The sequence below is a fragment of the Periplaneta americana genome, chromosome 14 (genome assembly GCF_040183065.1).
Source record: "Periplaneta americana isolate PAMFEO1 chromosome 14, P.americana_PAMFEO1_priV1, whole genome shotgun sequence".
Lineage (NCBI taxonomy): Eukaryota > Metazoa > Arthropoda > Insecta > Blattodea > Blattidae > Periplaneta > Periplaneta americana.
Window position 1 is genome coordinate 135,449,172 of NC_091130.1, and position 25,954 is coordinate 135,475,125.

Below are 25,954 nucleotides of genomic sequence, written 5' to 3' on the forward strand. Positions count from 1 at the left end.
ATTTCGGAAATTAGTGTATTAAAATTTTTGAGACATAAATATTTATAACTAACCCACATGTGAACTTTTAATTGAGCTTGATTTCATCAATCAGCCCTAACAGGAAGTAGGGTCAGTGGCGTATCACTTTAAAATTAAAAATGGGAGTCAGGGTCAAATAGGGTACCATTTGATAGAGATCTTCAAAACAAACACTTTCATAGTAAACGTTTTTTTATTAATTCCTACTCTTTAAATGAGAAAATGTACGGAAAGGCTATGGGTGATTCGGACGACACGTAAGTCATTTCTTTCGGAAACTAGTGCATTAAAATTTTGGAGACAAAAATATTTATAACTAAGGCACATGTGAACTTTCACTTGAGCTTGATTTCTTCACTCACCCCTAACAGGAAGTAGGGTCAAATAGGGTACCATTTGTTAGAGCTCTTCAAAACAAATAACTTTCATAAGAAACGTTTTTATTCATTCCTACTCTTTCAATGAGAAAACGTACAAAAAGACAGGCCGTCAATATTGAGAAATGTTACAAGACGGAAATGTAAACAAGACAATTAATATATATTATTTTATTATTTATATATTATTTGTTATTTATTTTATTTATTTTTATTTTATTATTTATTTTATTTTTCTCTGTTCCATTACTCTTTCATCGTAAGACAATTAATGTTGATATGTTACTGAAAGACTGGATGAAATCAAGCTCAAGTGTTAGTTCACATGTCCTTAGTTATAAATATGTTTGTCTCGAAAATTTTAATGCACTAGTTTCCGAAATAAGTGACTTATGGGTGGTCCGAATCACCCATTGTCTTTTCATATGTTTTTTCATTGAAAGAGTAGAAATTAATCAAGACTTTTCCCATGAAAATTGTTTGTTTTGAAGAGCTCTATCAAATGGTATCATATTTGACCCGCGTCTCATTTGAAATTTGAAAGCGATACGCCACTGACCCTACTGTCGGTGACTCAGGAGAAGACGAGAGCGGACTGAGGAGGAAAGGTTATGAATAGATAAAGTAAGACAACCCGAGCAATATTTGTACTGCAGTAAGCGGAAACATTAGGTCTCCTTCTGTTCAACTTAGCTTTAATTTCCATACGCATTGTTACTCATGTTTCCTGCACGAGTAATAACCTGAATACTGGGATGCTTATGTGAGCGATGTTTATAATAATCAACAGCGATAGGCAAGAAGGTCACATTCTTTCCGCTCGTCTTCTCCTGAGTAACGGACATTTCTATTAGGGTTCATTGATGAAATCAAGCTCAAGTGAAAGTTCACGTGTGCCTTAGGTATAAATATTTTTGTGTCCAAAATTTTAATGCACTAGTTTCCCAAAGAAATGACTTACAGGTGGTTCGAAACACCAATTGCCTTTTTGTACGTTTTCTCATTGAAAGAGTAGGAATTAATAAAAACGTTTCTTATGAAAGTTATTTGTTTTGAAGAGCTCTATCAAATGGTACCCTATTTGACCGTACTTCCTGTTAGGAGTGAGTGAAGAAATCAAGCTCAAGTGAAAGTTCACATGTGCCTTAGTAATAAATATGTTTGTGTCCAAAATTTTAATGCACTAGTTTCAGAAAGAAATGACTTACAGGTGGTTCGAATCACCAATTGCCTTTTTGTACGTTTTCTCATTGAAAGAGTAGGAATTAATAAAACCGTTTCTTATGAAAGTTATTTGTTTTGAAGAGCTCTATCAAATGGTACCCTATTAGACCCTACTTCCTGTTAGGGGTGAGTGAAGAAATCAAGCTCAAGTGAAAGTTCACATGTGCCTTAGTTATAAATATTTTTGTGTCCAAAATTTTAATGCACTAGTTTCCCAAAGAAATGACTTACAGGTGGTTCGAAACACCAATTGCCTTTTTGTACGTTTTCTCATTGAAAGAGTAGGAATTAATAAAAACTTTTCTTATGAAAGTTATTCATTTTGAAGAGCTCTATCAAATGGTACCTTATTTGACCCTACTTCCTGTTAGGGGTGAGTGAAGAAATCAAGCTCAAGTGAAAGTTCACAAGTGCCTTAGTAATAAATATGTTTGTCTCCAAAATTTTAATGCACCAGCTTCCGAAAGAAATGACTTACAGGTGGTTCGAATCACCAATTGCCTTTTTGTACGTTTTCTCATTGAAAGAGTAGGAATTAATAAAAACGTTTCTTATGAAAGTTATTCATTTTGAAGAGCTCTATCAAATGGTACCCTCTTTGACCCTACTTCCTGTTAGGGGTGAGTGAAGAAATCAAGCTCAAGTGAAAGTTCACATGTGCCTTAGTAATAAATATGTTTGTCTCCAAAATTTTAATGCACTAGTTTCCCAAAGAAATGACTTACAGGTGGTTCGAATCACCAATTGCCTTTTTGTACGTTTTCTCATTGAGAGAGTAGGAATTAATAAAAACGTTTCTTATGAAAGTTATTCATTTTGAAGAGCTCTATCAAATGGTACCCTATTTGACCCTACTTCCTGTTAGGGGTGAGTGAAGAAATCAAGCTCAAGTGAAAGTTCACATGTGCCTTAGTAATAAATATGTTTGTCTCCAAAATTTTAATGCACTAGTTTCCGAAAGAAATGACTTACAGGTGGTTCGAATCACCAATTGCCTTTTTGTACGTTTTCTCATTGAAAGAGTAGGAATTAATAAAAACGTTTCTTATGAAAGTTATTTGTTTTGAAGAGCTCTATCAAATGGTACCCTATTTGACCCTACTTCCTGTTAGGAGTGAGTGAAGAAATCAAGCTCAAGTGAAAGTTCACATGTGCCTTAGTAATAAATATGTTTGTCTCCAAAATTTTAATGCACTAGTTTCAGAAAGAAATGACTTACAGGTGGTTCGAATCACCAATTGCCTTTTTGTACGTTTTCTCATTGAGAGAGTAGGAATTAATAAAAACGTTTCTTATGAAAGTTATTTGTTTTGAAGAGCTCTATCAAATGGTACCCTATTTGACCCTACTTCCTGTTAGGGGTGAGTGAAGAAATCAAGCTCAAGTGAAAGTTCACATGTGCCTTAGTTATAAATATTTTTGTGTCCAAAATTTTAATGCACTAGTTTCCCAAAGAAATGACTTACAGGTGGTTCGAATCACCAATTGCCTTTTTGTACGTTTTCTCATTGAGAGAGTAGGAATTAATAAAAACGTTTCTTATGAAAGTTATTTGTTTTGAAGAGCTCTATCAAATGGTACCCTATTTGACCCTACTTCCTGTTAGGGGTGAGTGAAGAAGTCAAGCTCAAGTGAAAGTTCACATGTGGTTTAGTTATAAATATTTTTGTCTCGAAAATTTTAATGCACTAATTTCCGAAATAAATTACTGTTACGGATGGTCTGAATCACCCGATATAATGAGATTCATCCTCAAATTGTCCATCACAAATGACTGACGATTATCACGGAACACAGCCTTGTACTGGAAAAAAGAGCGCCCAGGACCCTATTTCACGAAAGAACAAGTTAAAAGTTACATTTGTACAAGTACGGTCTTCAGTTTTGACAAGACTTGTGCAACATGCGTTTCACGAAGTATTAGTACATTTGTATAAGAAAAAATACAATTGCACAAGAAGGTGCACAAGTGACGTCATCTTTCAAGCCAGTGCCAGTTTAACTGAAGTCATTCTAAATGTCTCATTGAAGTCGAAGACATTATCAAAATACACATTTGTCGCGCTTTAAATGTTCTACGCCGACGAACGAACACATTGTGATTTTCTTCTTCCTTTGAAGAACTATCAAACTTATTATGTCGTATAAAATATTCACTTTATAATCACTTGTAAATAAATTAACCTACCTCCGAAGGTAGGTAGAAGTGTAATGGCACCCAATAAGTGTATTGTACTAACTTGTACTCTTTTCAAGAAATGCATGTGCAATTGTTAGTCCATAATTATTCCATTCTCGTTATCTGAAAAATGTAACAAACCTCCCACATCTGTATTAAGTATTAAATTACATAACTCTAATTGTTGCCTTATAGAGTGTAAATGTCCAATTATTAAGGAGTTCTCTGAAGTTAAGTAAGCTATTTAGGCATAAATTTTGACAATCATTTAAAATGGAACCAACATGTCCACATTTCAAATGCTTTCAGTCACTTCTCTTCACTTCGTTGTAATGTCCACGTTTTTACTCCATACAATGCCACACTCCACACAAAGCACTTTACTAATCTCTTCTTTAGTTCTTTTTCAGGGGTCCGCAGAAGATGCTTCTTTTTCTATTAAAAGTTTCATTTACCATTGCTATCCTCCTTTTGACTTCCTGGCAGCAGCTCATGTTACTGCTTGTAGTACATCCCATGTATTTGAATCTGTCCAGATGCTCTACTGTCTCATTTAGTATTCGCACTTTATCTTCCGACAACCATGGTCTTCGTCTTGTTTACATTTGTCTTCATCCCATACTGCTCACAGCTGTAATTTAGCTCCAGTAGCATATCCCTTAGTATCGTCACCTCTTCTGCTAACAACGCCATATCATCAGCAAATTTTATGCGCTTTATTCTTCTTCCTGTTACTATCACCCCTTCCATGTTCTGAAAACAGTTCTTCATTAAATCCTCCAAGTAGATTTTGAACAGGGTAGGTGATAAAGTGCATCCTTGACGTACTACTCTCCCAATTTCACTTCCTTCTGACATTTCTTATCTTATCCTGACTTTGACTCCTTGTTTCACATAATAGTAATATACGTTACAAGAGCGGTATGTTGACGTTTTTATGGTCGAGGAAAAGATTGAAAAAGCGAAACGTAGTTGAGCTTTTTTAATTTCCGAGAACATGAAAACAAACATACCGCTCGTGTATCGTACATTATTTTGTGCGAAGATCGTTTATTACATACCTGAAAGACGAATTTCTAATTAGTTGCAATGAAATCTCCATGTTGGTTTCTGTTTAATGACGGCTACTTCGGAAAACCAAAATATCTTTCTTCAACATTGTTGCTATAAAATGTTTTCTGTGTTTACTATACTCCAGCAGGCCGTGATATATGTCTGTCTCCCCCCCCCCCCAGTCTATAAATGCGAACTTAAAACAAACGGTAAGGTTATGTAATGATTTATTTTTCATTTTAATATTTTAACAATATTATTTATATGACATATTGCAGTAATAACATCGGCATTTGGAATCTTGTTGATTTTTTCACGCCTTCCTTAATGTTACTTGTATCAGGAATGCAATAAGTTTCGTGGAGTAGTAGACTTTACTTAATTTTTGCAAATATTTAAAAACAATAATTAACATTGCAATTTAGGTGAAATTGTAGTGGTAAGTTTCCAATTTATAATTATTATTATGTTAAACGTCTCTAAAAATAATATGTTAAAAGTCTAAAACAGTAAAATGAATGTCGCGCTTAAGCGGTAAGAAGAGGGAAATTGTTATGTGTGTTACGTTGGGAATACTGAATGTGGTATTTCACACTTACCGCGTATTGGTTCTGTGCGGAAAACAAGCAAATACGCACGATCTCGCACAAAGGTACTGAACAGCCTCTCTTTCCAATCCACACCTAAAATAGCAAGTTTATTTGTATTTGAACATAGCGTTTTCTATAGTTAAACACATGCCGCAATATTTATATAATCGTATTATTATTATTGTTATGTAGCTTGCGTGTGAAAATGTAAGAAGAATGGTTGTTTTTCATGAAACGATACTTTTTTGTGAAAGAAATAATGGCATACTAGGTGAACCGGTAACGGGATGTCAAGATAAATTCTCTGCTAGAATTTCAAGTATCTGTATTTTCAGTATGATATGTACCATATGAAATCTACAGATATTTATACTTTGATATTCAATCCAGGGTCAAATTAACCAAGAGACGCCTTTCTCGATGCCTTGCAACTGTAGTTTGTATAATTAAATGGTAAAACTTGCTCACAGTGCTGAAGGACATTAGTACTTGCCTTTTATGATAGGTATAAAGAGATAGAAAATGGGTGTGAGAGATGAGATGTATGGCGAGTAGGAGTTCTAGCCGTAAGTGCTTATCTGTATAAAGATACTTAGAGTTGGGTAATGAAATGGTGATCACGAATGAACTCGTTCTTTCCTAATTCTTGGGCGTATTCCAAGAAGAGAATAATTAATTATGTTTTTGTATGGTTATATGTTTCTTTACGTTTAAATGTAAATGACAGATGGCTTAAAATAACATAGATTAATATTTGATACGGACTTCAAGCTCTCTGTTCCTACTCTCTCTTTCTCTTTGCGCTAATGGAAAAGTAAAATAAATAGGGTTTTAAATGAATGTTAGAATTATTGTGAGCCACGATGGTACTAAGAATGCTTGAAACGTCGAGCTCTGTCTTCTATGTTCTGTGCCTTAAAATTAAGCGCATGAAATTATTTTTTTGTGTTTTACCGTGTCCGTTACAAACGTTTTCTGAAAAATAAAAATATTAGTATTAGAAATCTCCAATAAGAAACAATATTGACAAGGTGAACTATTGGTTTATGTAACCTATTCTTTTTCTCAGAAATTGTGTACTTCACGGTAATCAATCACTAAGAAATTGTCTTCATCGGAACTAAGTGTTGTGTAAGCTGAATCGATAGATGTTACCAAATAGTAAATCAGATATTTACAGGAATGCTGTCCTAAGGACTTCAACAGTCATACGTATGGTAGAGCTGGTAAACACAAGCCTCGGACTGCAGTATCAGATTTCGGGCACCTCCGTGACCAAAAGAATGCACCGAATCTCTGAATGTCTTGCTATCTTAGGTTTTATTTGTGCTTCGAATTAAAAAGATTTTCTACTTACAGTTGACCTCGTACCGTAGTTGGTATAGTGCTGGCCTTCTATGCTTGAGGTTGCGGGTTCGATTCCGGCCCAGGTCGATGGCATTTAAGTGTGTGTAAATGCGACAGGCTCATATCAGTGGATTTACTGGCCTGTTAAAGAGCTCCTGCGGGACAAAATTCTGGCACACCGGCGACGCTGACCTAACAGCATGCTGAGAGAATGCCAAGAGAAAGATGGCCAAAGGCAGTGCTACGTTATCGCCCTTCTGGACAACGATCTGTTGGAAGACCACTAAAAAGATGGCATGAAACCATTGAGACCGCAACAGACCACTAGGTCTAGTGCTTGAATTGGATGATGATGATGATGATGATGATGATGATGATGATGATGATGATAGTATTAATATCGCTTGCCATTTTGATATGTCGATATTTCAATGTAATATTCCATTGTTTTAATAATTTACTTCAATTTCATATAGGTTATGAGTATATTTCAATAGACTTTTGTAGCCTATCATTTTGTGTAATGTGTCGGAAATATACATTAAATAGTCTTAAGGAAAAAAAAGTTCATTTTATTATTGTTTTTATCATTAATATTAATATTCTCCTTTATAAACTATTTTAAAATCGGATTAAGGGGAATTGGACGTTATCGCATGCAAAGTAATGGTAAAAATAGCCTATCTTCAAGCAGTCATAAATGTAATACTATTTATCACAGCTATTTCATTTTTTTAGTGATATATGTATACACATTAGACTTTAAAATGAAAAAAGAATGGTTAATCTAGTGTAAATATTACCCTTAAATTAATTTTTGAATTTAAACATGTTTTTTATATAAATTCACTACATACCTGTGATTAGGTACACTCTATTTACTTATCATAGCACACATTGAATTAAAATTTTGGCCACTTACTGCTAACAGATACTAAAACATACCCTACTAAAATTATTAAAATATCTGTAATATTATGGGCATAGGGCTTATACTAATCTTCAATTTTTTTTTAAATTTATTGACGGTGATGATTACTGTAAGCCCTATGCCCATAATATTACAGATATATGAATAATTTTAGTAGGGTATGTTTTGGTATCTATTAGCAGTAAGTGGTCAAATTTTCAATTCCATATGTGTTATAATAAGTGAATAGAGTGTACCTAATCACAGACATGTAGTGAATTTATAAAAAAAATATTGTGCTTAATTAAAAAAAATAATTTAAGGATACAGATTTATTCTAGAGTCACCATTCTTTTTCATTTTAAAGCTTAATATGTATACACACATAGCTAACAAAAATGAAAAACCACTGATAAATAGTAGACTATTATATTTATGACTGCTAGAAGATAGGCAATTTTTACCATTATTTTGCATGCGATAATGACCAACTCCCCTTAACAGTGAACCTAGAATAAAAATAATACCATAGTAAGATGTCTTTAAGGCCATGATTGGGGTCCAACTGCGTCGAGAACCTATATAATGAATATATAATTTTATGATTTGGTACAAAAATGTGATTTAATCTCCTCCCCCCCCCCAAAAAAAAATAATCCTCAATACATGACTGGTTGCAGATACATTTGGGTTATAACATGTTGGAGAATTGCCTCAGGTTGTAAAATCTTTGGTCTGTGAGCCAGAAAGGATTGCTACTGACGCAATAGTTATTAGGTCGAGAGCGAAGAATCACTGGAAATATTTTCTACTTTTGTGCACGTATCTCTTATTGCGTATTAAAATTTGTCGGTATTCAGTACCTTTGGAACAGGATGAAGTAGACGACGCCTACCATTCACATCATACCAAACGTATTTGCTTTCAAGTTTTACGACCAGAATATTTCGTAACATGACTGTAAAACTAGTGGGATGCCGTATATTAATAAACCGATCGTTCCAGTACTGTTTTATTGTTGGGCATTGAACTTGTAGCTGGATATTCACTTTCATATATAAAGTATCACACGTGTACAGTAATACACGTAATATGTCGTATTATCTTCTGTATTTCATACGAATTAAGAATATCAAAACTGAAAGGCGTAGGGTCGTTTAATCGTATGTACAGGATTCTGAAAAACTGTAAGCCTATAAAGAATTTTTAAGAGTACAATGAAGATACCGAACTAAATATTTTAAGAATAGAAACGAGGTGTCCCGGATGCTTTATTGGGGCGCTACATATGTTATCATCCCTCATCTTAAAAACTGCAATTTTTAGATTGTGGCTAGTCAAGTGTAAAGAAAACTCCGGTATTTTACCAATGCATGTAACCGTGACAATGCTTTTTATTCATTTAAGCATTCTGGTTATTGTATTGTGTTCCTGTTTTATGAAGGATTTTAGATAAGGGTTCAAATAGCCATAGTAGCTGACGCGCCCTTTTAAACTCCACTGACTAACCAATCCATGTCTTTATTAATTTCAAGGGAAAAATTGTTCCGGGGCCGGGTATCGATCCCGGGACCTCTGGTTGAGCGTACCAGCGCTCTGCCAACTGAGCCACCCGGGAACTCCATCCGACACCGTCTCAACTTTTCCCTCTATATCCACACAACTCGCGTGGGCTGACGAAACGCCAGAGACCCACATCGAGTGCACACAAACTCTGTGTGACTTGGAATTGTGGTTTTCTGTTAACGTACACAGTGACGTATATATTATGCAAATCTAGTCTTTCAGGTAAAGCTTCCTGTAAAGCAGATTTGAAATTATTCAAATCTGCTTTACAGGAAGCTTTACCTGAAAGACTAGATTTGCACAACACATGTGACTAGTTCTGTATTACCTGTCACAGCGATTTTTCCGGACCTGTCACAATTAGAAGCTGTGATGGCAAAACGCTATCACATCCCACCTCTGTTACTCGTAGGATTTCACACTTATTTCATTCTTTCTCTGTAAAGCAGTTTATGTACAGTAGATCGACCGATCGGTTGGAAAACTTTCGTCCATCCCGTTTCTAAATGGAACAAAAAAATAACCATTAGTGTACCAAATTCTTCGTAATAACTCTATTGTTTGGAAAGTACAGAAAGAATGAAGGACAACAATAAATCGGGTTTACAATGGCCAACTGACTATATTTGTAACAGTTGTACTATAGAATCTAGTCTTTTAGCCCTATAATTTAATACAGGTTTTATTAGAATGGCGGGTTTGGAGTTCTTATTCTTCCCCTTGTTAATTATGTCACATTTCTTTTGTAATTTCTGTCGTTTTCTTTCTAGCGATAAATACCATCAAGCTCTGCAGGTGTCCGTACGAGCATGACATTGAAATTTTACATATATTTTACTTCCTTTGCAGCGGCAATGTCTGTATCCGGTGGAATAATAATTTTCTTGTTTTCACTTACAATATTCTCACGGCGCCTGCATTGTTTGTGGACTTCAGACACACGTGTTCGTGGGAGTTCAGGTGTTCGTATATTACGTCTTTAAAAACCAATTAGGTATGAAATTCGGGGGCAAGGGTGATTTGCACTTGGAGGTTAGCAAGGTGCATCCGCACTGGGATTTCAGAAACTTTATTAAAATAGTTGCCCTCAGTCTTACTAAACAATACGAAATAAATGTTTGCAGATTAAAATAAATTAAATTTGGCTTTAAAAGCGTAGTTTGAACCTCATGATAATAGGTAACAGGAAGTGAAGCAGATATGAAATATCTTCATCAATGTTTGAGTGTGAATATATTAAAACTTCTTGTAGAGATATTAATAAATATTTCAACTGATAAGTATTTTTTGCGAGGTTAAGATTGGGCAATTTTCATTGAATTTACTTAACATCAACTTAATGACGGAATATTATAGATAGGGGAATATGGGGCAGGACGGGGTATAGCCTCTCTATCTTCCCAACAAGTAGTGCAATCTACCGAATTTTTTTTAGAACTTCGTCAACTCATGTAAATATATCATTACACAACACTTACTGCCATACCTTGCATCTGTTGTATGTTATTCGGTTGCTGCATCATATTGTATCATTCATTTGCAGCTTTAAAGTGTTCTCGTGCCACACGTAAGTAGAAATGAGATTTATTTAGATAATCTATTTTAATGTCATATTATAGAGTGCTTACCTGGCTTTTAATTCCGAAACTTTCTTAAATTTCGTGCGTTATTTTTCCTGCCAATATCTCATAACTTAGAAATTGCGACTATGGGGCAAAACGGGGTGGGGCATAACAGGGCAGTACCCCGTCCTGCCCCACGTCATATTTCATTAAATTTCTCCTCCTGTATTGGGTTGTACGTCCTGTTGTTTGTCAGAAGAAGGTTGGATTAGATGCGTATCATGTCTGAAATGGGCTCACAATTGTTGCGCAGGAGTAGACGGTGAAGACGAGGATGCCACGCACATTTGCGTATTTTGCGAATGACTTTTTCTCAAGTAAACTTGTAAAATGTTGTAGTATTCACACTTTCAGTATATAATTTTTGTCACTTTTGCCATTTAATTATTAAAAAAAAATAGATACCCCATTTTGCCCCATACGTGGGGCAGAACGGGGCAAAACACACATTTCGAAAAACTAATTTATTTTAAGGTTATAATGACCGGATTTCACTCGAAGTGCGTATTTTTTTTACTTGTTTACAGCGTAATAAAGGCATATATGTCATAAAACCCATACATTTACATTATTTGATACCAAATAAAAACATTCAAACATTAACTACCCCGTTCCGCCCCATGTTCCCCTATATTAATTTGTCCTACAGAATTTATTTGTAATGTTGACACTTAATATTTTAGGAGAAAAATTCGCTCCGGCGCCGGGAATCGAACCCGGATTCTTGATTCTACGTACCAAGCGCTCTGACCACTGAGCTACGCCGAATTCAATCCACAGCACCGGACCGAACCTTCCTCCGTCAATGTTTCCCTTTGTGGCCTGACTCCAAGTTTGGCATGTATATGTTGACGTGTATCCAATGTCAACTGCCATTATACTAGGAGCGCACTCAACTGAGTGACTTGTTGGCCCGGAATCCGCAGTTATTATGCACTGCTAGCTATGGGAATATTATTACTAATTAGTCAAATTCACTCTCCTCACTTTCTCGCTGGGCCCCCTGGGATCTATTAAGATGCGAAAGAGAGAGTGGTGTGAGGAAAGTAACGGGAAGCTACCGCTTTTACGTTTCCCAAGAAAAGCTGCAAACATGGAGCTCTGGGGTGATTTTCCTGCGTCGTACTGCGACCAAGCTGCAAGAGATCAACTGGGAAGTATTGGATCACCCTCCCTATAGCCCAGATTTGGCGCTTAGCGATTACCATCTCTTCATGCACGTGAAGACGTGGCTTGGCTCGAAGCGCTTTGACGATGACGGAGAGTTGAAAACCAGCGCAGTGTTGCCATACCTACTGATTCAGCAGGAGATTTCCTGTTTTTCCATTGAATCTACTGCTCTACTGATTTTTTGTCAAAAGTCAGAATTTCTCCTGCCTTTTTGGCATGCCGCAGTCACCCAGTTCTATGCCCGGATTTTCAACTCATGACTTCAGTACACGTATATTATGTCATCATGTTTTATTTTTGCATCTTATACACAAGTCAATGTTTTCATTTGTCTCCCTGCTCATAATGTGTCGCCACAATGATGCTTATCAAGAAGCAAGGAGTCGCCTCTCGCCTGGAGTCCAGCAGCGGATTATGAAATCAGCACTAGTGATGGGCGAAGTTGTTCTTTTCCCGGAACAGTTCCGACGGTTCCGGTTCCGAAAAAATACTATATTCCAAATAACAGTTCCGAAATAACAGTCACCAGTGGTGATGAGTCGGAGTCGTTCATTGATACATGCCTTCTCTTTGACTCTTGTTCCTTTTGAGGAGTCGTTCAAACGAACGGTACAGTACCCTCCCTCTTCACCATGCAGCTCACACTGGAGCACTCATAGGCATGACATAGTACACATTCTTATCTATAGATGGCACTGCAATGCACATTCGAATCGATTTTGGAAAATTGCTGTGCACGCGGACAGAACTCAAAAGCTTAATGTTAGTAATTAAACAGCTGTTGACTACAAGGACAGAATACAACACTTTGTTTTCGTACATAAAGTTATAAAGACATGGTAGCCAACTAAAAAAAATTAACACGACATTTAAAACATATTGTATGTAATTTCTGTTCTATTACATAATAAAAAAAAAAACAAATCATTAATTTTTATTTTTACTTTTCTTAATGCACAGTTATAATAATAATAATAATAATAATAATAATAATAATAATAAATATTACAATTTTATAAATAATACAAAAGATATATATTGGCAATACTGAAACCTGGAAACCCCGCAGTGGGTTAGTAAAATGTGGAAATGCAACTTTACCAAAGTGTAATTTAAACTTCGCATTAAACCTCGCTCTCCAAATCAGTACTTATATGGGCAGTTTCCAACAAATAATGCTATAACATTTTTGTCGTTCTTTGATAACAGAGAAGATATCACAAAAACTTGTGCTTGTCAGACTTAACCTCAACAAACGACATACAGACATATTGTAACTAAACCACTCATTACCATTTACGACTTTAACCTTACATGTATAGAATCAGCTGATCAATGAATTAATAATAGTATGCGTACTTTATGACTTTGTGGAATGTTTATAAAACAGAATTAGTGAAGGAACGGTGAAATAAACTATAAAGCGGGAATTAACAATTCCCGCGGAATTGAATAGGAATGAATATTACAGATTATTAAATACTTACTGTAACTAGGACACATTACAGATGATTGGCCAGTCTTCCAATTGTTGATATTAAAGTTCGCGCCACCCAAGGATTTCAATTTCCATGCGTCCCCCTCCAACCACGTGAGAATTTCAAGTACCAACTTCATCCAACGAAGTTCCAAGTACAACATAAAGAACAACGAGAACAGTGTAACTGCAGCTGTATGTAATTGGTTCATCGGAACGAGCTCCGACGTTCCGACTGTTATCTCGGAGTCGGAACATGCCTTGTGCAACGCGGTACTGCGAGCCCGCAACAGCTGGGCAAGTGAGCAGCTCGGAGTCGGAACACTGTTATTTCGGAACAGGAGGTTCCGACCTACTGTTCATTTTTGCAACAGTTCCGAGACCGGAACAGTTCCAAAATAACTGTTGTGTTATTTTTTACCCATCTCTAATCAGCATACAGCAGATAAAGACCATGTTTTATACACGTGGCTCAGAGTTATGGGTCTCTCCAATCCACTCGTTGGTCTAAACATAATTACAGAATGATAGAGAAACGAAGTGTTGGAAAATCGCAAAAACTATAAGTTAAATTAAAATGTTCACATATTTTTAGATCACTATGAATACATATAGTCGGGATTCATGAACATTTTAGTATTTTAAGTCTGTTATGATTTTTTGTTGCGATTTTCCAACACTTTGTTATTTTGGACATATCCCCTTTTGCAAATGGACGACAGAATTAAGTTATTTCATTATTGTTTTGGGGACTCGGGAAACAGAGGAAGAACCAAACTTATTCAGTATAGTGAAGTTTGTTTCTGATTGTGTGCACGTGAAACAGTGAGAAAGTGAAGTGTAGGTAATGGCATTTTGGTGTTACATATCTTGCACAGTGATCTTTTAAATTGAGTGAAATTGTCCCAGCAAGAAAGAAAAGTAAATACTCCTAGAATATTACAAATCAGAGTGGAAAAATGATGAACAGTTTAAAGGATAGTTATGTAAAAGCAAGAAAGGGGATAATTTTTCGTCTGTTATAGTCGCAGTACTGTATTTAATATCGCCTTTAAAATAAATCTCGTTGTATCGAAAATCTTTTGTGAATACACGAAAAATTCCTGATTAATACATTTTAATACAAAATTGCATGACTTCGTTACGTACGCTGAGTAGAGATGACAGTAATTACTCGTATATTTAGCAAAATTGTTCCATTTCATTGGTTAGGGATGTGCTATATAGTAATACAACAGTATCATCTTTCTTACAGTACACTGTTTTGTAATTAATACACTCAGGGACAAAAAAACCGGCAAACTCCTGTATTTGCTTGTATTTTGTTGCCAATTATTTCAAAATGAAATAAAACCCATTTAAACAAAATAATGTTTCATTTAGCACCTTATACGACAACATTTGAAAAAAAATCTCTGATGAGAAAATTTACAAAAAATTACAAATGGCGTATAACTATGACATCGTTTGGTCTAACTGTTTTTTCATTTTATGGTGCCTTAAACATTAAAAACTCCTTTTAGTAACGGGCATTACCCCCTCTGGCTTGAATAACTGCATCCATACGTCTTGGCATGCTCTCAATTTGGTTAGCAATGTCTTCTTGAGGAATAAGTTCCCATTCTTCGCCAAGTGCTCGCCTCAACTCTTGTAACGATTCTGGTCTCGGTCGTCTATTCTTAATACGCCGTCCCAGCATGACCCACGCGTGTTCAATTGGGTTCATGTCTGGACTCCTTCCTGGCCATGGAAGAACATGGATTCCCACTTCTTGGAGATAATCTCCGACCGCATGGGCAACATGCGGCCGTGCATTGTCATGCATTAAAACAAAATTATCGCCTACAAATTGGCCAAATGGCACAACATGATCAGCCAAACATTCATTTATATACCTATCAGCTGTTAGTCTTCCATTTTCAATAAAAACCAACTCTGTACGAGCATCCGTACACTCTCCAGCCCAAACCATCACTCCACCACCTCCATACAGCACATTTTCGGAAATGCAACACTGTGAAAATCGTTCTGCCCTCCTTCTCCAAACTCTTTCACGTCCATCAGGTGAGCACAGTTTGAAACGGGACTCATCGGTGAACAGAACACAGCTCCACTGTCCATTTCTTCAATCCCTGTGATCATTTGCAAAACGCAGTCGTTCAACTCGATGCATCCTGAGAAGTCTGGGACCAGTTGCAGGTCTACTTGATATCAGTCCACTTGCTTTCAACCTCCTTCTAACTTGTTTTGGCCTAAATTGGGCGTCCATTCATGTTAACAAATTGCTGGGCTACACTAGTAGCTGGCAGGTTGCGCTCCCTAAGAACTCTCAACACCATATACCTGTCTTCATTTGGATTTGTAGCTCTTGGATGACCCGAACCTGGTCTTCTAGTATATTCTAGGGTCTCTCTCTGTACCGTTTTATGGCATCATGGGTTGTGCTTCTAGCCATATTCACAGCATTTGCAATGTAACGTACACTGCATCCATCATCGTAAAGGGCTACAGCTCGAGCCACATCTTCAGGTCGCATCTTGTTTTAAGACAAATGTTACAACCCCACTTAAACTCAGAAAATGTAAAAATAAAGAAATAACGAATGATAACGATAATGAAGCACAAAATGGTTGAGACAAAATTGTTATAGCTGAGACTCCGAAAGCAAAATTGGAATATTTGGTTGTAATGGCTTGTTTATAAAACAAAAAACAATCAACAATGTATACACGTCTCCATAACAACAGATGGCTACCATAATATTGTATGAGAAGATAATGTTTTGCAAAATACCAGCAAATATTAAAGTGTCCGGTTTTTTTGTCCCTGAGTGTATTATAATACAAAGAGGAAATTCATGTTTAATTAATCTACTGTAATCTCCTGTTTTTTTTTCGATGATTTTCTCCTGATTTTCGTGAGTAGGTCGTGGCAACACTGAACCAGCGTCGTAGGTTGGCTGCAGTGGCAGGCGGTCGAATTCTATGATTGCGGAATTTCAAAACTCGTCAGACACTACGACAAGTGTCTCAATGTGACTGGAAACTATGTAGAAAAATAAACTAATTTCGAGGGAAAAATTGTTCCGGGGCCGGGTTTCGAACCCGGGACCTTTGGTTAAACGTACCAACGCTCTCCCACTGAGCTACCCGGGAACTCTACCCGACACCGATCCAATTTTTCCTTCTATATCCACAGACCTCAAAGTGGGCTCACAACCGTCAAGCAACCAACATTTGAGTGCACACTAACTCTGTGTGACTTAAATTGTGGTTTTCTGTTACGTCCAGTGACGTGTATTATGCAAATTAAGCTTTCAGGAATAACTCCCTGTAAAGTTAATTTGAATAATTTCGAGGAAAAAATTGTTTCGGGGCCGGGTATCGAACCCGGGACCTTTGGTTAAACGTACCAACGCTCTCCCACTGAGCTACCCGGGAACTCTACCCGACTCCGATCCAATTTTTCCTTCTATATCGACAGACCTCAAAGTGGGCTGACAACCGTCAAGCAACCAACATTTGAGTGCAGTGGAAGACATGCCCTTGGGCAGAACACTATAAATTAATGAGTATACCTGCTCTATATTTCTATAATATACTACTTATTTTCACTTTATTTGATTCTTATTTCAGTAGTTCTTATATTTACTTGTAGATCTTCTCCGAAAGTCCATTTCTGTTGATAGTAGATGATACAGATTTACAGGGAGTTATACCTGAAAGCTTGATTTGCATAAAACACGTCACTGTTCGTTAACAGAAAACCACAATTTAAGTGACACAGAGTTAGTGTGCACTCAAATGCTGGTTGCTTGACGGTTGTCAGCCCATTTTGAGGTCTGTGGATATAGAAGGAAAAATTGGATCGGTGTCGGTTAGAGTTCCCGGGTAGCTCAGTGGGAGAGCGTTGGTACGTTTAACCAAAGGTCCCGGGTTCGATACCCGGCCCCGGGACAATTTTTCCCTCGAAATTATTCAAATTAACTTTACAGGGAGTTATTCCTGAAAGCTTAATTTGCTTGAAAAATAAACTAGATTGTGTACTTTCAAACGTATTATAACCCAATTCTGTAACGTCATTCACAGGTTTGTAAAAAGAAACGGAAGTTACTTTATGAATAGCCTTCGTAGTTGGAATTAGTGCTATATTCGGTCCAAGTTTGTCGAGTACGGCGATGTTCGATATTCGCCAATGTTCGCTCTGCAGAAGGAAGCCTGCCATGTTTGTTCCAACATGTTATAAAATATTCGCTGTCCTCCACTTATGTATTAATTGCTTGAGAGTTTTTAGCACAAATCTTGCGATTAGTTTTTGATATGAAATAAGTCGAGGTTTTTAATGCCTTGATTGTCTTTCTCATGTTCGAACGTTGTAGGACACTAGTTGGAATAGATTTCTCTTCGTATTGAAATTAATTTACGTCATTAGCCAAGGCATATCAATTTTTCTTATGTTTCAGTATGCTGCAAGCAACATTAATTTTTCACACAAATCCAGTCTCTAGTCATTATGTGCAATAAATTGCCACGACTGTGAGAAACAGGTAGTTATTGAGTAGAAACAGTACTAGTGGATGACTAATGGAGTGACCTTAGAACTTAGGTTAACCTGGCATTGGTAACGCTATTTGCTGAGGCAGATTCCATTTCTCATTTTAAAATAGCATTGCAATCATGTCAGTAGGAATAGGGCGGGGCAGCTTTTGCTTTCCCAGGCCGAGATGGGTAGGTGGTGCAAATAGGCTGAGATGGGAGTTTGTAAGAGAAAAGCCGCGGCTGTTGGCCTCCAACTCTGTACAAGTACGGATCCGGTTACAGTATTTATTTCGTTATTAAATAAATTAGGGTACTTTCTGCGTCGTAAAATACCCTGATTAAAAAAATCACCTAATCGTTCGTGAATATTCTTGGGCGAATAAGGAATAAACGCAGCTCAGAGCGTGTTTTTATGCTCGCCGCTCTGGTTAGTATTGTTGATGATAAGATTTGGTACCCGTATCCTAAATGCATCGAAGGGCGGTAAACATAGACATTTATTGGCAAGTGATGAGAAAAATTCATAATGGCCAAAAATCATTCGAATGCAGAAAGCACATGTCACAAGTTCCGTAATACCTGTCACAGCGATTTTTCCGGACCTGTCACAATTAGAAGCTGTGATGGCAAAACGCTATCACATCGCACCTCTGTTACTCGTAGGATTTCACACTCATTTCATTCTTTCTCTGTAAAGCAGTTTATGTACAGTAGATCGACCGATCGATTGGAAAACTTTCGTCCATCCCGTTTCTTGATAGTAGTACTATACCACATATAATATTGTATGGGATTATTGTTAAATACAGTGAAACAGTTAAAAATCTTGCCATTTTTATGGATAGCGATCTAAATTGGAACACTCAAGTAACACACATTTGCAAAAAAATATTTTCTCAACTTCACTCCTTGTTCTATAGAAAGAATTTCTACCATTTAGTCTAAAAAATAATCTTATTCAGACGCTTGTAATGCCCCATTTTGATTATTGCGATTCCTTGCTAACTAATGTAAGTTCACTCTTAGCTGAAAGACTACAATGTGTTCATGATGTATGCATACGATTCATCTGCAATACTCGTAAATTTGACCATATAACACCTTCCCTCCAGTTACTTTCATGGGTGCATCTGAAGGAACGAAGAACAATACATTCACTGTCTCTTCTGTTTAGACTCATGCATACTTCTACTCCGAATTATCTGTTATCGCGCTTTCAATTTCTTACAACTCTTCAAAACCGACATCAAGCACTTCTTTCTATCCCTCATCATAGAACGTCTTTATACTCATCTTCCTATACTGTAGAAATACCTCGCCTCTGGAATTCGTTACCTAATGACGTCAGGGACTGCCGGACTTTATCACAATTCAAAATTAAATTGGAAAATTTTGTGTTAGTTAATGTATTTAGGTATTGCTAGAAGTATTGTTTTTTTTTTTCCTTTTCTCTTTTAATCTAGATTAAAAGTCCAAGTTTCTTGTTTATGTTAGTTAATTAGTTAGGATGCAGTTAATTATGATACTTAATCAGTCATTTAAAGTTTGTGTGACTGCAACCTGTGTATATTTTTGTGTGGCTTTACTTTGTTTATAGTGTTTTTTTCTCTCTCTCTTTATTTCTTATGTAGATTTATTTTGTATATAGTGTATTTTTTTCTGTTTATTTCTATTATTGTATTTGTATTCCTGGTGTTTTGGAAGAGAAGGCCTGATGGCCTTAACTATACCAGAATAAATAAATAAAAAATAATTATGCTGGGTAACTTTCGGTGCTGTACTCCGGACTCATTTCACCGGCATTATCACCTTCATCTCATTCGTGAGATATTGATAAAGCGTCCCGTTTCTAAATGGAATAAAAAATAACCATTAGTGTACCAAATTCTTCGTAATAACTCTAATGTTTGGAAAGTACAGAAAGAATGGACAACGTAAAATCGGGTTTATAATGGCCAACTGACTATATTTGTAACAGCTGTACTATAAAATCTAGTCTTTTAGCCCTATAATTTAATACAGGTTTTATTAGAATGGCGGGTTTGGAGTTCTTATTCTTCCCCTTGTTAATTATGTCACATTTCTTTTGTAATTTCTGTCGTTTTCTTTCTAGCGATAAATACCATCAAGCTCTGCAGGTGTCCGTACGACCGGGATTCGAACCCGGGCCACCTGGTTTCGCGGCTAGACGCGCTAACCGTTACTCCACAGGTGTGGACCAGGAGAGGACTATGCCTTATCCCGATGTAGATTTTGTTACTCTGACAGTAAAAAATTAGAGAAGGGAAAACGATTGTGGATAAAAAAAATACTCAAATTTAAATATGCCTTTTTTTTTAAGTTCAAGGGGAGGGTTCAAACCCGATAACCCTCCCTTGAGTACGCCCCTGCCTGCAGACAACCTGAAATACGCAGCAGCATTGCTGGCTAGTGTCCTCGCACGGAAGTAAAAGTAGTCGATTACCAGACCGTTTAATTCTCGTAGAGCATTTAAGTGAGATGCTAATCTCTCGTATGCGAACCTCGTCATGAGTGAAAGTTCCATCATTAGCTTAAATAACGTAGCAATAATCGCACTCAGCTCTGGATGTATGCTTTCGTTAAGGTCTATGTGACGTCATAATCACTCGTTTTATTAGCAGGGTGCGGTGTACGTGATTTTGCAACTAAATTGTTCTTCGTCTTTGTCTTTGCTTTTGTACGTGGTTCTGTGACATATCAAAGTTTATAAATCTTCCATGTCAAAAGACACCGATCGTTAGTTAAGCGCACACGGGTACAACTCTTCCCATGATAAAGATTGTAATAATGTTTCCTTCCCTCCCACATGGACGGGATACTAGAATAGAATTATCATGGAACTCATCGAGACATGTTAGTTTCATTATGATAAAAATGAGGTGGGATTGGGTCTAGGTCTATAGTTAATTTTTCTTTTTCATTATGCGAAGTAAAAAGCGAAATGGTTTTATAACAAATATGTCTCTGTATTTATTTTTTTGTTTTGCAAAAATGTTCTCTGATGTATAATAAAAAGAAACCGTTTTCTTAGTCCAACTGCATTGAAATGAGTATAAGTGTGCACGGAGCATGTTATGTTATTTGTCCTTCAGTAGATACCGTGCTCACAAACACAAGTAACGCGCACTACAGGATCACATTAAAACAGGTTCCTTACTCCTAAACAAGTACAGTATGCTTCAGTTTAGCAATGTTTATGATATTGTGCACTACTAGTTGAAATAAAGTTGCCTAAAACTGGTGCGAAAGTATCTGAAAAAGCAAAAACTTACGTATGAGTAGTCAAATTGAACCTCGTAACTTATAATAATAATAATAATAATAATAATAATAATAATAATAATAATAATAATAATAATAATAGTATTTTGAAGTTCAGCACTTTAAAAATTTTGTTTGATGTATAATTTTAATAGTTTGTGTCAATGTCATATCATTTTTTCTACAGTTATCACACGATTTCAACATTGTTATGTACTGTGTGGTGCATAGAGATTATCTGCCTCCATCTTGTTAGCACCTAAAATTTTTAAGAATAGGGGTCATTTACTATTTAAAAAGAGCTGTAAGTTAGTTTTGTTGAAATACAAAGAGGAAAATAAATTCAGAATGAAACTTTGCCTTATTTGTCCCACCCGTAACACTGTCAGCAACTTTATTTAGTTGTTTTGCTAAGTGAATATAATGATAAAATACACATTTTTGGTCAAAGTTCTGTTACAGTGTTCATAAAATCGATAAAATACATTAAAATTTAAAGAGATATGCTATAGTTGTATGAGCACTTTTTAAGTCTGTTGAGCTTCGTAATCATACATGTTTCGGAGAATGTTTCTCCATCTTCATCGATGTAAATTGATATCACTGAAGATGGAGAAACATTCTCCGAAACATATATGATTAAGAAGCTCAACCGACTTAAAAAGTGCTCATACAACTATAGTATATCTCTTTCAATTTTAATATAGTTTATCTAAGTGAATATAATTTAAGGATCTTGGAAACACTATTTATCATCTCTGTTTCTTAATTAGTATCGATATTACAATTTTGACAATAACAGAAGAACAGAAAATGTTCCATTTAACATTTATCACAAAAATGCGTTTCGAAATTTGTCCCATCCGTAACAAATACTAAAAATATTATTTCAAATACATTAATAAAATTCAAAACGTTTAAACAACATCCATTATGTAGAGCAGCCGTGGCGAGAACGTGACTCGCGAGACATTGTGGCTCGCAGTGATAGCTGTGCATTTCGCTTGTTTCTAACCTCCGCCAACCCCCACCCTCTCACTCACTGGAGTCAAACTCCGTTCCATTTGTATTTGTCTCTGATCTGCGAGTGGCATATGTCTCTCTCGAAACCATGTACGAAAGCTCCAAGTAGGATGGGAGGACGCATTTTTTTTTGCTGTCAATATGATGAGAATATTAAATGTATGATTTGTTCACAAGTATTACGAAGAAAACGATTGTATAACATAAAACGGCATTATACTACATGTTACTGATGAAACATTAAAAGGTTAAGTGTTATCATCATCATCATCATCATCACTATCATCATCGCCTCTGTACTTCGACCCTTTTTCAGCAGATGTACGAATAATGCGGTTAGCTCTTCAATTTGAACTCACTGATTTACTACGTGATGCCAAATGAAAGCTAGATGTAAGGACTTGACAAATGTTGAACTTTCAAATCTTTGCAAAAAAAAATATATATATCCGAAGCTTCGTTCTTTCGCTTGCTCTGTTGAAGCCATGTTCGCTACAACTTACGTTTGTGAAAAATTATTTTCAACAATTAAAATAGTAAAAACCAAATTTAGATCACGACTGACAGACAAATACCTTCGTGATCAACTATGACTGGCAGTAAGTGACATAATTCCTGATTTTGAAACTTTGTCGCAGAGACATTCTGAAGATAGTTAATTTTAGGTTGTGATATTGTTCATTTATTGTTCATTTCTTTCTTCGTTACACGTACTAAACATTAGTTTGTAGCCTTGTACTGTATAAAATTATATATAAGTGCTTGACGTAAGGAAAATTAAAATCCGTTAATAAGTCAGATAGTTGCTTCACTTCCCCTTCGGGTGTCCGCCTCCCTCCATAGGTGCTATGCACGTTGCAGGTTACACAGTGGCTCGGCGCACGATTACATTTTCGCCACCGCTGATGTAGAGTAATATGCTTCATTTGCAGGATTCAAACATGAAAGGTTGCATTGCATTATTTAAATTAACATAGCAATTTGAAATTAAGAAACTGAGTAAGAATGTCCCACCCGTAATTATGGAATGACTGTTTTTTACTTTAAGTGGAGGAAGATAAAATACATTCGGTTGTAATGTATCGATGGCTAGCATGGATGTGAAGATGAAGATGGTATTGTTAACTGGGCAGATCTTGTCGGTGACTCTCGAAATTGGTAGTGATACGTTAGCTTCAAGGCAAGCTGGAAAGATTCCACAAGTGCTGTTGAAGTACAGCTAACATTCGTCCTCAAACACTATAATGAATAGCGGCGTTTTGGAATTGCATGTTGACATAATGCTCAACATTTAGCCTTCACGAAGTTGGAACTCGAGCCCTGGTACACTATTGCTTCCTACAGGCTATCTACTTCTGGTTTTGAATGATTTTCACTGGCCTCTTGAGAAAAATTTCACACTGTCATTACAAGGCTCGATTGTTAAGTCGTAAAAGTACTTTTCGCTAGACATCACTCTTCTCAACTTGAAGTATTGTAGGCAGCGTTGTCTGAAGTTAAGCTTCCATTTCCAGCTTGGAAGAGAACATAACTTGTGCTTTCAAACAGTTTCCTTTGATGTCGTAACGAGTGAAGTATCTTCGTTATTGGCTTCTATTTTATTGTCTGTGTTGCAAATAAAACAGAAATTATTGTGTACTAAGAGAATAGACATTTTACAAGATATTAATTATTATGAGATTCCAACGAGTAAGCTTCAATTAATGTATAATTAATTAATTCTTAAAGAAGACATGACCGAGTGGGCTAGCGGAGTGGTAGAGGGCTGACCTCGCATTCGGGATGTCCGGGGTTCGATCCCAGGGGCCGGCAATCCTAACTGAGGTTTTCCATGGTTTCCTCAGTTATTTCTAGGCAAATGCCGTGATTGTACCTCTTGAAAGTCCGGCCATGGACGGCGATCCTTCCCTTAATTCTTTCATATGTGTGAGTAAATGATGTGTAATGTCTTAAATGTTTGTGTTGTATCGGAGGTGGCCCCGGCATTGAGCTTGTCCCTCATCCGGGGAGGCCCTCCATGTCCTTGTGTGGTCAAAAAACTATGTATGTAATCCATAGTAATTCCTCTCCCGACAGGTCGCGGCCCTGTTAGGCCCGGGTGGCGTGGGTCGTGTAAATGTACCTAGAAGGGAGAGGTTAAACTGAGAGAAAGAAAGAAAGAAAAGAAAGAAGACATGAAATTTTAATAAAATTACGAGTTTAGTCTCCCTTAAGATCGGTATTATAAACGCCGTTTAAACCTTACGTTCAATTTAAATTGAAGTTTATCGTTGTGCTTCGTATTATAAACCTTAACTACTAGTTAATCTGGAGTTAACTTGAGTTTTACTCGATCGGTAGCCCTCTGCCGTTTAAACTGCAGTCCAAGGCTCAGCAGTGCAAGATGGCGGCTCCCGCAATACACATGGATATTGCAGATCTTTTCCAAGAACTTACGATCAATATTACTGAACGACCACTGCGGCCAAGAATTTTTCGAAATAGAGTGCACCACTTTGAAATATAAATGAGCATAAGTTTTAACACAGATTGAGGCTTTCGAAGCAGACAGTCCTAACCTTAGAATTACGCTTTACAGTCCTAAGCTTGTTTAGAAAAATTGAAACTCGGATACAACATGCAACAGAAAAATGAGGAAGTGCAAAGATATGAGTTTTAGGATTTGAATTTAATGATTATTTGAAAAGATAATTGGGTATGATTTCTTTTTTATTTTTGAAAATATTCTGTTGAATCTCTGCTTCAGTTACTAGTTGCACTGAGTTAGTTTTCGTCTGGTAGTATGCATACTGAAGACGATGAAATATTTCGGAGGTGCCCATAAATCTACTATAAACCTATTGCGCATTGTAATAATAATAATAATAATAATAATAATAATAATTTATTTTAGCTGGCAGATTTAAGGCCGTAAGGCCTTCTCTCCCACTCAACCAGCAAAAAGTGTATATACATATGCATGAACTTACAAAGAATTCAACAATTTGATTTAGATGAGAGTTACATGTGTACAAGAGTTATTTACGAATTAAACAACAAAATACTATGAACTGTTAATTAAACACTGAAATAAACTGTGTAGCAGAATTAAGCTAAAATACATAGAATGTTAATATATTTCAAATAATATTAGATAATAGAAAGAGATTATTATGAGACAATTTTGAAAATACAGCAAAATCAGAATGATGTCTAAAGAAAGAAGTAACAATGTAGTCAGTGATAGTTTAAATCAGTATGATTGGAGTGAAATGCTAATAAGGTTATCTTTTAAGCTGTTTTTAAAGGTGTTTATTGTCTTGCAGCCCCTAATACTTTGTGACAAGGAATTCCATTGACGCGAGGTTGATACTGTAAAAGATGATGAATAACAAGATTTTCTATGAAGAGGTATACTTAGGCCCGATTGTATAAACCATTTAATCTTAGATCAGAGGTTAAATTGATCCTTGTTTCAGCTGAACGTGGAATTTTGTGTTGTATAAAGTCTAATCTGAGATTAATTTGTCTCAAACTAAAGTCAAGTTTGACTGAAGAAATTTCTCCGATTAAGTTAGATGATCCAAGTTAAGTTA

General features: G+C 36.3%; 1 protein-coding gene and 1 non-coding gene across 4 annotated transcripts in view; one reads left to right on the forward strand and one right to left on the reverse strand.

The window, feature by feature from the left end:
* The window catches only part of Ntan1 (N-terminal amidohydrolase 1), a 624,645-nt gene that overhangs the window by 220,918 nt on the left and 377,773 nt on the right, over positions 1 to 25,954 (forward strand). The window lies entirely within an intron of this gene.
* On the reverse strand, positions 11,585 to 11,657 carry TRNAT-CGU (transfer RNA threonine (anticodon CGU)). The gene has a single exon. It is a non-coding gene; the product is annotated as a tRNA-Thr (tRNA).